We start from the raw sequence: 13,649 nt of genomic DNA, 5'->3' as shown, positions 1-13,649 counted from the left end.
TGGAAGTGAATCACTCCTTAGGAGGAACCACTCTGAAGCAGATAGTGTTTTCCAAGAATACTGCAATTTGAGTACACACCTTACTTGATGAGCAAGCAGTGGCAAGCCTGGTCACATAGTCATGGTGATTCCACTGACAGAGCTTGGCCACATGAGTCTCATCCCACTGAAATCAGTGGCAATTTTCCCATGGACTTCTCTGGCCAGGATTTTACCTTAAAGTTTCTAGTTATAATTATAGATATCTTGATTTAGATACTTGCTTTAAGCACAAGTGCACAGGTATTTCATTCATTTGTAGAATAAAATAAATACCCTTCCTTCTTGTTTTCTTCCATCCTTGTGGTTTCAGGCCATTTGCTGTATAAACAAATTAAAATGTCTTGAACAAATAAGACTAGATTGGCCCAATTTGGGCAGCATCTTCATGCTTTCTTTGCTGATCATTTCATAATCTCAAAGATTTAAAAAAATGTATTATGTCACTTACTTAGAAAAATAAAGCTACATTACACCAAGCCAGGATATGCTTGACATACAGGGCTGTTTATGGCCTGAAAAGTCTGAAAATCTTGGAAATGAGACTTTCCCTTAGCCACGTTTTGTTCAAGATTTGTTGTTGATAATCATCTTTTGCGTACTAGGGAGCAATGGTCAAATTATTAATAGGAAACAGATTACCTTATGACTTTAGCTCTTTACAATTCATGTGGGTAAAGTTTAAACTTGCAAATTGATCACGTCAACAAACTGCTTTTTGTAGGGGTATGAATGGCTCGTGGAATTATTTCTACTGTGAATATGAATGACTGACACTTAAGTCTGTAGAAGAACAGGTAATACTTCAGTTCAGGCACAGACATCTGGATTTTCATAACACAGGCATTTATAGAAAGAATGCCCATTCCTTACTCTTTTGTACAATCTAAATCTCATTTCTGCAAATGTTTGCAAAGACAGCATACTACCAAATATTAACTGAATCATATTTTAGCTACACAAAGACAGTATAAGTCAAATAATACATTTGACAAAAAGCATTTGACTAGCTCTAAAGACAAGTCACAATTAGAACATGAGTTGCCATCTGGTAGTCCATTTTGCTCGGCATTCTGACAATGGGCAGTTCCAGTTATTTTAGAGGAAAAAATGCAAGAATCTTGTGTTGCACAGTTATGGTACTTCTTTCCAGGAAGTTAGTGGTTGCCTAATGTCCTAAATCATGAAAATTTATACTCCACATTTTTTTTTTATTCCTGCTACTGCAAATGTCTGTGTTCTTGTTATTCATGTAAACGTCTAATCTTTTTTTTTTTAAATCCTGGCTGAGTTTGAAAAAGAAAGATTGCTGAAGAAAATATTTACTTTTCCTGGAAGAAATAAATATTTTAAAATGTATTTTCCCTACCGGTGATAAATTATAGTATTTATCTATCCCAAGAGTCTCCTGATATTTTTTCTATTTAAAAACTGACCCTAACAAAGTGACTTTTTTCATAATGTGACTTAACTGTGTTTCTACATTGGTTTATACCACAGACTGCAAAGGTGGATGCTTTATTGATATTTTGTAACTATTTAAAACCAAGCTAACCAAGAAATGACATGAACTTTTTCAGGGGCACTGCACAGGAGGTCGTCTTTTATATATTTCTTTTACTATGTACAAGAGTTTAAACTTTGGCTGCCTCTGTGTCTAATGAAGTGGAATGAGTTGGGTTATTTGCACCAGTGCTCTGTTCCCAGTTGCTGAGTTGGGAAAAAAAATAAAGGTTATGCAGTACAATTTGGGTTGTTTACATGGTAGAGTAAGTGTCAGAACTCTTTAGCTTTAAAATAAAGAATATTTGAATGACAGCTTTGACTGAAGTGCCTGAAATTTTCTTTTCACTATACAATGATTTTACTCTTAAAGAAGGCATGGTATTCCATTGTGGCAAAGTTGTACATTCTTTTACTGTTTATAAGAGCTCAGACGTTGGCTGCCTCTTTGTCTAATACAGCGGACTGAGCAGCCGATGGATGTTGCCCTGGGATCTGCATATAGAGCTACAGAGTCGGTTATTTGCTGAATACTTCTAGTACTCCACTTCCAGAGCAATTGTCATAAACTGTTAACGTTATATTCTGTTTCTGAAATTAGTGACTGAAGAAGTCTGTTTCCTAAACAATTTTATTCTGAGATAAAGGTTTTATCAGTACTGGGTCTTTCTCATCCTTTCTTCACAGTTCCAGGACATGGAAAATGATAGACTGCATAGCCATAAGGGAGAAGAATGCTCAGAATTTCCAAAGCCGTCAGGACACTTAGCAAACTTTGTCCCTATGCTACTAGTGTTACATACCAGCACTTACAATAATAAGGGTTGGATGTGGCCATAAGGAAACTACTCTGCTGGACTACTTATATGAACAGTATACAACCAGCGAATGTATTACTTCCTGTACTTTAATTAGGTGTTGGAATGAGCAGAAATAGATTGGTCATGCTGTTACATAGTGATGCAGCGCCACATAGCACTTCCAGTTAGTATACAACATTCTCCTGCATATCAGCACACACTGAATTTTACCATCTATTCACACACAGTGGTTTGATTCACAGGACTACATTAGTCCTTTGACCACATACTTCAGTCCTTTGGTCTTCATTTTCATTCATTAGATCAGGTACTTGGCAGTATTAATTATTTGCTGAAATTAACAAGTGAAATGCTCACTTGACTGAATAATTGAAGTTTGACAGAATGCTGACGCAGTTGTCCAAACTGCAGGCCCAATCCTGAATCCTTAGGAAAAACTCCTCCAAATCAGTCTGTCGGTCTATAAATTATCAGTCAAGTCCAGACAGGTTTTAGATATGCAAATCATTGTATGTATTTATTTAAACTTGTTAAAAAGGATCCGTCTTTTGCTCTAGCTGCCTACCCAAATTCTGAAAACCACACAAGTAAATAAAATATCCAGAATAAAATACTTTTTGAAAAGCTCAAACCTTCTCTTCAAAGCATTTCTTTCTTCTATAAGTACCCTAAATAATACATAAATAATACCAATAATATCAGTTGCTTGATCCATATCTTGCACTTCAGAAAATGCCTGAGAAAGTAATGAGCTTGAGTTCAGAATGTTACTGTATTAAAAAGCAAGTTCAAGAACAGGAGTGGAATGAAGACGGTATACTAAAAAACAAGCAAAATGCCTACGGTGTACATAGGCATAAACAGATTAGCACAAAATGATGATAATTATGGGGAACTAATAAAAACATGTACAATCACTACCTCAGGGCACATGAAGGTCCAGGAATAGTCACTGTATTTTTCCAAATCCTCGTATTTTTGTCCTGAGCAGTATGCTACCTTTTATGGTCTGTATGCTTACTCGTTCTTTTGTATTAATTACAGTGTTTAGCTTGCCTATCAACTGCTTTTAATAACTTACAATAATAAGAGTTCCTTAACTCCATAAAAAGCCTCATTTCTTACTCACTGAAGATGCTTGGATTGCCTGGCTTACTGCTGTTTAAAATCATACTCTTCTTCCAGTTTCTTTCAAACCTTTGTTTTAAGGCCACACGGTAATAAATATTCAGAAAATTCCCTCTCTTCCTATTTTCCTTTCAGTTCCATTATAGATCTACAGCTCACAATAAATACTCTCAGACTCGAGCATTCATAAGTCATGGCTCAAGCCCCCAAAATCATGAGATTAGCTTAAAAAAATCAGGAGTTCTTAAAAATAATGCACGTTGGTGCTTTGTATTTATCCTTTTGAGTTTTGAGCTTTTCATTTTCAATTTTTCAGCTTTTCTTCATGATCTTGAAACTAGAAATTTACTTATTTTAAAACGAAAGCTTCATTTTCTCATAATCACATGCCTAGGCTCCAGGTCATTAAGACACAAAATTTCACCAAAAGACAACAGAGTAACCTTTAGAAGAAAAACTTCAATAGAATGAACCACAAAGACCCTAGAGTTAAAGGGCATCTTTACATGTGGTCTTTGGTGGGGTGGGAGGAGTAAAGAGCTCCAGAGAGCTGCTCTAATTAAAGCACTTGTAGCATCTCATGTATTCAGCATCCTGTGCTTGTTTGACAAGCTTTAGTTAAAGTGCCCCTGCTGCCATTTGAAAGCATGAGGATGCTAAGTACATGGGACGCTGAGGCTCCTGGAACACACTACTTAGCACACTCTAGCAGACTCATTTAAACATTGTATGTTGCTAAATTAATAGTATGCATCAAAGCAGGTGTTAGGCACATTTATAGGTACTCAATGTGAGTAAATCCTTAAAGGTGACATGTACGTAAGTGTCATACTGGGTCCATCTAGCCCCAGTATCCTGTCTCTGAAAGTGGCAGGAGTGGATAATATGCAGTGGCAGGAGTGAATACTATGCATCAAACCAGATATCTCTGGAGTGATCTATCCCTATTCAGTGCCTGGCATCCACCATTTATTGGGTTAGAGATGCCAGAGAAAGAGTCTCCAACCATTTTGTTCAATAACCTTTAATCCATTAATGAATGATAGATCTATCCAGTCCCCTTTTTAACCTAGCTATGCTATCTTTCTCCACCACCACCTGTGGCAATGAATTCCACAAGTTCTTTCATTCATTCATTCATTCATTCATTCATTCATTCAAAAAGCATTTTCTTTTGCTAGTTTTAAGCCTGTACCTATTAATTTCAGCAGGTACCCCTAGTTCTAGTTTTCTGGGACTTTGTGAAGAAGAGTTCTCTGTTCACTTGGTCCATATCCTTCATGATTTTATAGACTCCTATTTTATATCTCCCTCAGCCTTCCAAACTGAGAGTTGTAGCCTTCTTATTCTTTCCTGGTATGGCAACTGCTCCAGGACAATGATAATTTTGATTCTCTTTCTATATACCTTTTCTAATTCTACTGCATCCTTTTTCAGCTGTGGGGACCAGAACTGCACAAGATGTGGGCACACCATGGAATTGTTTAATAGTATGATAGTATTCTCCATTTTGCTTTCAGCTCCCTTCTTAATGATGCCCCAAATTTTATTGGCTTATTTGGTCTCTGCTGCACAGTGAGCTGATATTTTTAAAGAACTATCTACAATGACTCCAAGGTCTCTTTCCAGAGTTGTACAGCTAGTTCAGAACCCAGTACTGTGTATGTATAGCTGAGGTTATTTTTCCCCAGATTCATTACCTTGTCAACATTGACGTTCATCTGCCATTTTCCCCCCACCCAGCTTGGTGAGATCTTTTTGCAGCTCCTTTCCATCAGCTTGGGATTGGACTACATGGAATAATTTACTATCATCTGTAAACTTGGAGATTTCACTGTGCACCCACATGTCCAGGTCATTGTTGAAAGTGTGGAACAAAATAGAGCTGAGCACAAATCCTTGTGGGGCCCCAACTTTTGACCTCCATCCATCCTGAAAAGTGACCCTACTTTTTGCTTCCTATCTTTTAACCAGCTCTCACTCCACACAAGAACCTTCTCTCCAGTCCTGTGTCAAGGCAGGGTTTTTTTAAAGGCTTTAGTGATGGATCTTGCCAAATGCTTAACACACACACAGAATCTCAGAAGACATGTCTATTGCTAAACAGAAAGAGAACCACAAAGGCAAGAAATAAATCAATATGGCAAAGGTTTGATATGTTATTTGAGCCAAACATGAGCCCTTCAAAATTTGGAAAGCTAAACTTAGTAAAGATAGTAAACCATGAGTATAAATTAGAACAGGCAATAAATAAAAGGGCAATTAAAATAGACAAAATGTTTTTGAGTTAGGTGAACTTGCAAAGTGAATAAGCCAGATCATGGTAAATGGGATTAAATGTCATTACCTGCAAAATAACAATAAAAAGACCTGCTGAAGGAGGTACTGTTCTTTTCTCCCTTCTCTTGTGTAGCACAGTGAAGAGAACAGGAAGCAATGGCTGATATTAGTGGAGGAGGAGTTGGGAAATTCCAGTCCTTTTAGCACAACAACATCAAGCGCAATCAGGGGATAGCTGGTAAAGATCTAACTCCTAGGGAATATCTCCATTCAAAGTATAGAGCAGACAATGCATGATTATCAGAAACTGCATTATCTGTCCTCAGTAAACTGACCAGGTACATTAGTTCAATGGCAGTGGTCTACATGCAAGAGACATTATTCACCTCACAGGCAGAGGGAGGAAGCTCTTTTCTACCAGAATTGCCAACTTGCTGAGGAGAGCTTTAAACCAGACATGTCTGTGGGAGAGGGGGGAGGTTCCATTGTTATACATGAATCCAGTGCTGAACATGAATCCTCTTCCCATAATGAAAAAGAGAGGGCATTGACATAGTTGACGCCCAGGTGAGCACCAATGCTCTAAAATACTCACATAGACAGAAAAACTGAGGTGACCATTGGGGAAGTGAGGTGCATTTATGGAACCTCCATAAGCATGGGTAACAAACAAGAGGAACTGGCTCTCCTCCTGGCAGACGAGGAATCTCACCTGGTTGGGCTGATGGAGACATGATGGGACAAGATGTATGATTCAGCAGTGGATAACGTGAGCTATAGGCTCTACAGGAAGATCAAGCTGGGAAGAAGGAGGGGGAGGGCTCTATTTGAAAGAGCAGTATCCCTTCCTGCAGGTCTGATAGTGGGGAGAGATTCCTTGATACCCTCTGGGTCAAGATACAAGGGGATTCAGGAGAGGGAGACCTGATGGTGGGAGTCTACTACAGACCTCCCTCCCAAGAAGAGAAGAACAATCAGGCATTCTCCAGGGAATTGACTGAGGCAGCCAGAACTAAAGACCTCATTGTCATGGGTGACTTCAACTACCCTGACTTCTGTTGGTTGGTCCATTTGGCTGGCTCCAGCAAGTCAGTCAATTTCTTGGCAACTATCAATGACCTGTTTCTGTCACAGGTTGTCAAAGGACCAACTAGGGGTAAAGCCACTCTGGACTTAGTGCTTACCAAAGGGGAGGACATGGTAGGGGACCTGAAGATTGGAGGTACTCTGGGTGACAGTGATCATGATGTGATTAGGTTCACCATCTACCAGAAGGCTAGGATCCCAAGTAGTAGAACAGAAGTCTTAGATTTCAGAAGGGCAGACTTTGACAAACTCAGGAGGCCAGTTAGAAAGCCTCTCTGTGACCAGTGACTGGACAATTCTGGAGTTCAGGAGCAATGGTGCCTCTTCAAGGGAGCAATTCTTACTGCCAAAAAGAGGCCATTCCCACATGATAAGGGACCCGCTTGGCTCAACAGGGACATTAGAGAACTTTTGAAAAAGAAAAGAAAACCATATAATTGATGGATAAAAGGTTCAGCAGCCAGAGAAGAGTTCACTTATATAACCAGGGTCTGCAGGTATGAGCTACAGAAAGCCAAATCAGGAATGGAGATCAAGCTACCATCCAAAATAAAGGACAACAAAAAGTCCTTCTACAGGCACATAGGGAGCAAGAAAAAATAGAGCTCCACTGTGGGACTCTTACCAAATATGGAGGGATAGCCCATGGTTGACCGCCACAAAAAGGCTGAGCTCCTAAATGAATACTTTACATCAGTATTCCAGAAGGCTAATAGGAGCTGTGCACCTGTCCAGAGGCCCAGAGAACATGGGGAAGCCTACAGACAACATGACATCTGTCCTGAACAGGTGAGAGTCCTCTTAGAACAACTGGACATTTTTAAGTCCCCTGGGCCAGATGACCTACATCCAAAAGTTCTGAAAGAACTGGCTGAACTCATAGCAGCGCCCTTAGCAAAGATATTCAAAAAGTCATGGAACTGGGGAGTGGTCCTGGATGATTGGAAGAGGGCCAACATGCTGCCCATCTTTAAGAAAGGGAGGAGGAATGACTCTGCAGACTACAGACCAGTCAGTTTGACTTTGGTCCTTGGAAAAACTTGTGAAAACATTGTTAAAGAGGACATCAATGACACTCTTGTAACTGACAGGTTGTTAAGAAACAACCAGCAGAGCTATGTGGAGGGTAGGTCATGCCTGACAAACCTGGTGTCCTTTTATGACCAGGTAACGAATCAGTTGGACAAAGGTCATGAGATAGACATAATTTACTTAGATTTCTGTAAGGCCTTTGACCCTGTCTCCCATGAAATTCTTTCAGTTAAACTGAGGGTACTGGCTTGGATCAGCCTACAGTGAGGTGGGTGGATAACTGGCTTAGAGGCTGGTCCCAGAGAGTTATAATTGATGGGATGGTCTCATCCTGGAGGACTGTCTCCAGTGGTGTCCACAGAGATCGGTGCTTGGACCCAGGCTTTTTAACATATTTATTAACAACTTGGATGAGGGGGTGGAATGCTCTATGATTAAGTTTGCAGATGATACCAAGCTGTGGGGAAATATGGGCACACCAGATGATAGAGTAAAGATCCAGGATGACCTTGACAGACTGGTTCTATGGGCTGATTGGCATCAGATGTGGTTCAACAGGGAACAGCGCCAGGTCCTTCATGTGGGTAGGAAGAACCTTCACCACAACTACAGGATAGGCGGTAGCCCACTGGCTGGCATGGCATCTGAATGGGACCTGGGAGTCACAATTGACCAGAAGGGGAATATGAGCCAACAGTGTGAGGAAGCCACCAGCAGGGAAAATAAAACTCTGGTGTGCATCAGCCGCTGTGTTGCCAGCAGATCCAAGGAAATGCTTCTCCCTCTCTACTCAGTGTTGGTGAGGCTGCAACTGGAGTACTGCCCCCAGTTTTGGGAACTGCACTTCAAGAAGGATGCGGATAAACTCAAGAGGGTTCAGAGAAGGGCCACTTGCATGATTAAGGGCCTGGAAGATAGGCCCTATAAGGAGAGACTCCAGGAGCTGGGCTTGTTCAGTCTGGGTAAGAGGAGGCTGTGAGGTGACTTGATAGCTGCCTACAAATGTCAGGGGGGAACACTAGGATCTGGGGGAGCAACTCTTGAGGAAGGCATCCCTTGGGGGGACAAGGACCAATGATCACAAACTAATAGAGGGAAGATTTAGGCTGGACATGAGGAAGAACTTCTCCATAAGGGTAACTAGAACCTGGAACACACTCCTGGCAGAGGTGGTACAGTCGCCATCCTTGGGGATTTCATCCATCTCACAGATTTCATAGACATTAGGGTTGGAAGGGACCTCATAAGATCTTTGAGTCCAGCCCCCTGCCCAAGGGGCAGGAAGTCAGCTGGGGTCTAAGGATCCCAGCAAGATAAGCATCCAAATGTTTTTTAGAAGTGTCCAGAGTAGGTGCTTGCAACCTCTGGGGAGAGTCTATTCCAGGCCTCGGGGGCTCAGACAGGAAAGAAGTTTTTCCTTATGTCCAGGCTAAAACGGTCTTTCAGGAGCTTGTGATTGTTGGACCTTGTCATCTCTTGGGGTGCTCTGTTGAACAGGTGTTCCCACAGATCCTGATGCACACCCCTTATGTACTTATAGGATAGCACCAAGTCATCCCTGAGCCTGTGCTTCTCCAGGCTGAAGAGTCCCATAGCTCTCAGCCTGTCTTCATAAGACCTGTTTTCTTTCCCTCTGATCACATGTGTGTCTCTCCTCTGACTCTTTCAAGTGCCTCCACATCCTTCCTGAATTTTGGAGCCCCGAATTGGATGCAGTACTCCAGCTTCAGCCTCACCAAGGCTGAGTACAGCAGGAGGATGACATCCTGGGTTTTGCTTGAGATCCATCTGTAGATGCAAGCCAGAGTTTTGTCAGCTGCAGTATCTCACTGGTGGCTCATGTTTGTCTTGTGGTCAGTCATGACCCCCAAGTCTCTTCTGGCCATAGTGCTAGCATTGCCAAGCCTATAAGTGTGATGCAGATTTTTATCCTGCACCTTGCATTTCTCCATATTGAATGCCATCAGGTTTTCATCTGCCCACCTTGCAAGCCTACTGAGGTCAGCCTAGATCACCAGCCTATCCTCAAGTGTGGATACTCTTCCGCAAAGTTTGGTGTCATCAGCAAACTCAGCCAGTCTGTTTCTGACACCAGCGCTCAGATTGTTTATAAAGACATTAAAGAGTAAAGGTGTTCAAGAGGAGGCTGGATAAGTACCTCATTAAGCTAGTTTGAGCTCTTTATTCTCCTGCTTATGGCAGGGGACTTGACTCAATTATCTTACAGGTCCCTTCTGGTCAGCTGACTTTATGACTCTATGACTCTATTACAACAGTCATGAAGCCGAGTCCCATGTCATACCAGGCCATGGGCAGTTAGATGTGGGGGGTCACACATGGTTAGGAGAAGCAACCAAGATCCAAGGAGCAGGAGCAAAGTCCAGGTGTAGGGAAGCCAGAAGATCTGTCAAGGGAACCAAGTCAGAGATCCAAAGGGTCAGAAGGCTAGCCAGGTCAGGTATCCAACCTGAGTTGGGTCAGGGATCCAAAGGGTCTGGCCAAACTTGGAGTCCACAGGCAAGCCAGGTCAGGTATCTAGAGAATCTATCAGAGATCAGGTAGCAGCACAAGCCAATGGTGCAGCAACCTAGATACAAAGTTTAATCTTGTTGCTCAAACACTTTCTTTTTCTGGTCAGGGGTTTATATTAGAAGGGACAAAGGGACTAACCTTGCTTGACCACTTCAGTGGCAGGGAAGAGGTATGTTGCTATCCCACATGGGAGGTTCTGGCTGCCTGAGTCTGCCCTAGCATGCTTGGCAGACCAGGTTGAGTGACTGCCTGGCAAACCAAGGCCCTAGGATCAAGGTTGTGGTTTGACACTGCCTCTTAGGAAGAGTACTGGGCCCAAAGCAGGGAAAAACTGGTAGAAAGCTGTCAGAGACTGGCTTGCCTGTAATTTCAAAGAGTTAGAAATGAAGCCTAGTGACTCTGCAATACTAGGTGAAAGGGGAAGTCTGCCACCTGATGAAGGGAATGAAAGAAGGAGTCTGTGACCCAGTGAGCTGGTTGTGGGGTAAGGGGAAAAAGCAGAGGGAAGTTAGCTGCTTTCCATTTGGAAGCTCAGAGAGGACTGATTGTGTGTTTTGGGAGAGGATCAGAAGTCATTTTTCTGAACTTGGGGGCAGTTCCTAATAACCAACTTCAGCCCAAGGTTTGTTTGTTTTTTGATCCCCAATTATCATTGCCAGGATCACAATGGAACTGAAGTGGGGGCAATAACTGAACTCCACCACCTCCGCTCGCCAGTGCAAATTAGACATAACCACAACCAGCCCCATTAAGTACAAAACATGCTTTTGCAAGACCAGAAGAACAGAGGGAACAAGCAGAGAAGCAGCAGAAATGTCCTAACAGCAGACTGAGCAAGAGCTAATGTGCATTTCTTTTCAGGGCTGCTGTACAATATGTTCCTGTTTTCTTCCACAGCCCTTTGACCATTTACTACTGGAGCTTAAACTTGACAGGGTTTAAGCCAAATGATCTGGAAGGAGATAGGAGGCTGTTATCATCCATGCACTGAACAGTGACTACTCTCTTGAAAGCTGGGGGAGAAAAGGTCAGAAGGCAAGACTCATTTTCCCATTTTAGCATTCTGGGTTGTGGAGGCCTGAGGGCTGAAAGAATATATTGTCTGTTGTGGAGAATATTTGTTTTACTTGTCAGTGTGTCTTAATTTATTAGAATGGGGAAGAGATCACTTTTATTACAATATTTTATTGGAAAGTTAAATGATGCAAGTGGAATTGGAGTTTGAAGGGGTGTTCTATTATGCTGCCATAAATAAGGGTGGAGTCTTTTTAATCCAAAAAACAGAGCTAGAATGAGTCATAAAAAAAGATTTTATCCTTAGGTATAGTGACAGCCTAAAACTCCCATCAACCTCAACAAGATTTACAGTTGCTTCATTCTCTGAATCATGCCCAAAGAAAAATGAGGGCACAGTGGAACTGAGGAGCAGTCTTGGGTGCTTGAGGAAAATGGATAGATAGAAGAAAGATAAGAAGCAGCAGGAATGGTTTGAGTGGACAAAAGGGGGGCAAAGGGATCAGGTGTGGGATGGGTAAGTATGAAACCTGTGCTTGGAGGCGGTGTGTGGAGGGTGGGGGTAGTGTCCATGACCTGAAATTACTGAGTTTGGTGGGTTTAGGAATACAGTGATGGGAAGTATCCTAGGATCCTTGAAATGAGCAAATGGGAGGGTGAATCTGTGATGTGAAGCCTGGGGAGTCAAAGGGCTTGTGATGAGTAGGAAGCCAGAGAGTTTGCACACACACATGTGGGAAGGGAACCTCACTTACTATATAGCCAGATTCCCATTCCTTTTGAAAATGTTATCATGATTTTGCAAATACGATTTTGTAATAAGACCTCAAAAGGGAATAGTGTCAGTATTTCTAAATGGAGTATGTTCACTGAATACAAGAATGTTTGTATAGACAGAATTGGATAATTGATCTGCAGTGTTAGAGAATGTGTCAATTGTAGCGTTATAGACTGATCAAGGTGCTTGTCAAATGTACATTTGATTTTTTTGCTTATAATGCCAAGGAGTTAACATGTGTAGTTGTATTGTAATTAGTAAAACAGTAAGCGTTAGTGCTTTAAAATACCAGAAATTGATCCCTTTAATAGAAAATGCTATGATATAATTTCCTGGTAATTTATGTTGATCATTATGCATATTGTTCTGAATTTTGGAAGATGACCCTAAGGTTGGCTGGGCAATATAAATCTTGTGAGGCAATGGTAAGAAAAAAGGGATTATATATTACTGGGTAGATTACCCAACTATTCACTTCCAGAAGTTTAAAACTTGGATTTTTAACAAATGCATTTTATTTTATAAACAGTTGTATTTGGGGAAACGGCAGTGAAATTATTAGTTTCTTTTAATGAAGTGTTTTATTTTGCAGGCATATATATTAATTCACTCCCAGCCTACCTACATGTTTTCTACATTGATTCATGTTTTTATGCAGGGATGTACTGAACAGACAAATGCTAGTTAGATATTTTTTGATGAATACAAAGTAGAAATTATTATAGAGAGAGAGAGATTCATTTGATTTTTTGAAATTTGTATTAGCAGGAATACACGTGGTAAAATACTTCTATCTTAGCATAAAGAACAGAAAAGAGTGACTTTTGCAGCTCTTGATAGCAATTGCAGAATTGATGTGATATAAATTCTGTTGATACACCGGGAGCAAAATAAGTAAAATCCATGGAATGGATTCCAGTACATATTGCTGAAATGAATGAAGTACAGACGCTAATATATTTCAGACTATTTTCACAAGTCAGAAGTGGCACTGTTCTGAAACACCTGGGAGATGAGAAAGCACATTATGAATCAGGTAATTTATGTTACTTTTAAAGTTGCATTTCAGTGCTGCAACAATATGTAGTCTTTTCACTGAAGTATTTGAACTTATGCCACACCTTCCATTATCAAAGGCATGCATGGAGTACTAGTACAGGATATGGATGCTCTAGAGGTAAGTGAATGATTTACAAGCTGTTTTTCATGCTGAGCTTTTCCAACTCAGTGATTTCATAGTTTTGTAGTTTCTAGGGTTGGAAGGGACCTGAGTAGATGATCTAGCCGCCCCCCTGCCATGGCAGGAAAGAGTACTGGGGTCAAATGATCCCAGCAAGGTGTACATCTAACCTCTTCTTAAAGACCCCCAGCGGGCCAGCACCACTTCTCTTGGAAGCTGGTTCCAGATCCTAGCTGCCCTGACTGTGAAGTAGCGC

The sequence above is a fragment of the Crocodylus porosus genome, unplaced genomic scaffold (genome assembly GCF_001723895.1).
Source record: "Crocodylus porosus isolate Cpor-Errol unplaced genomic scaffold, CroPor_comp1, whole genome shotgun sequence".
In the NCBI taxonomy this organism is placed as follows: domain Eukaryota; kingdom Metazoa; phylum Chordata; order Crocodylia; family Crocodylidae; genus Crocodylus; species Crocodylus porosus.
Note: the sequence above shows the minus strand (reverse complement) of the source record.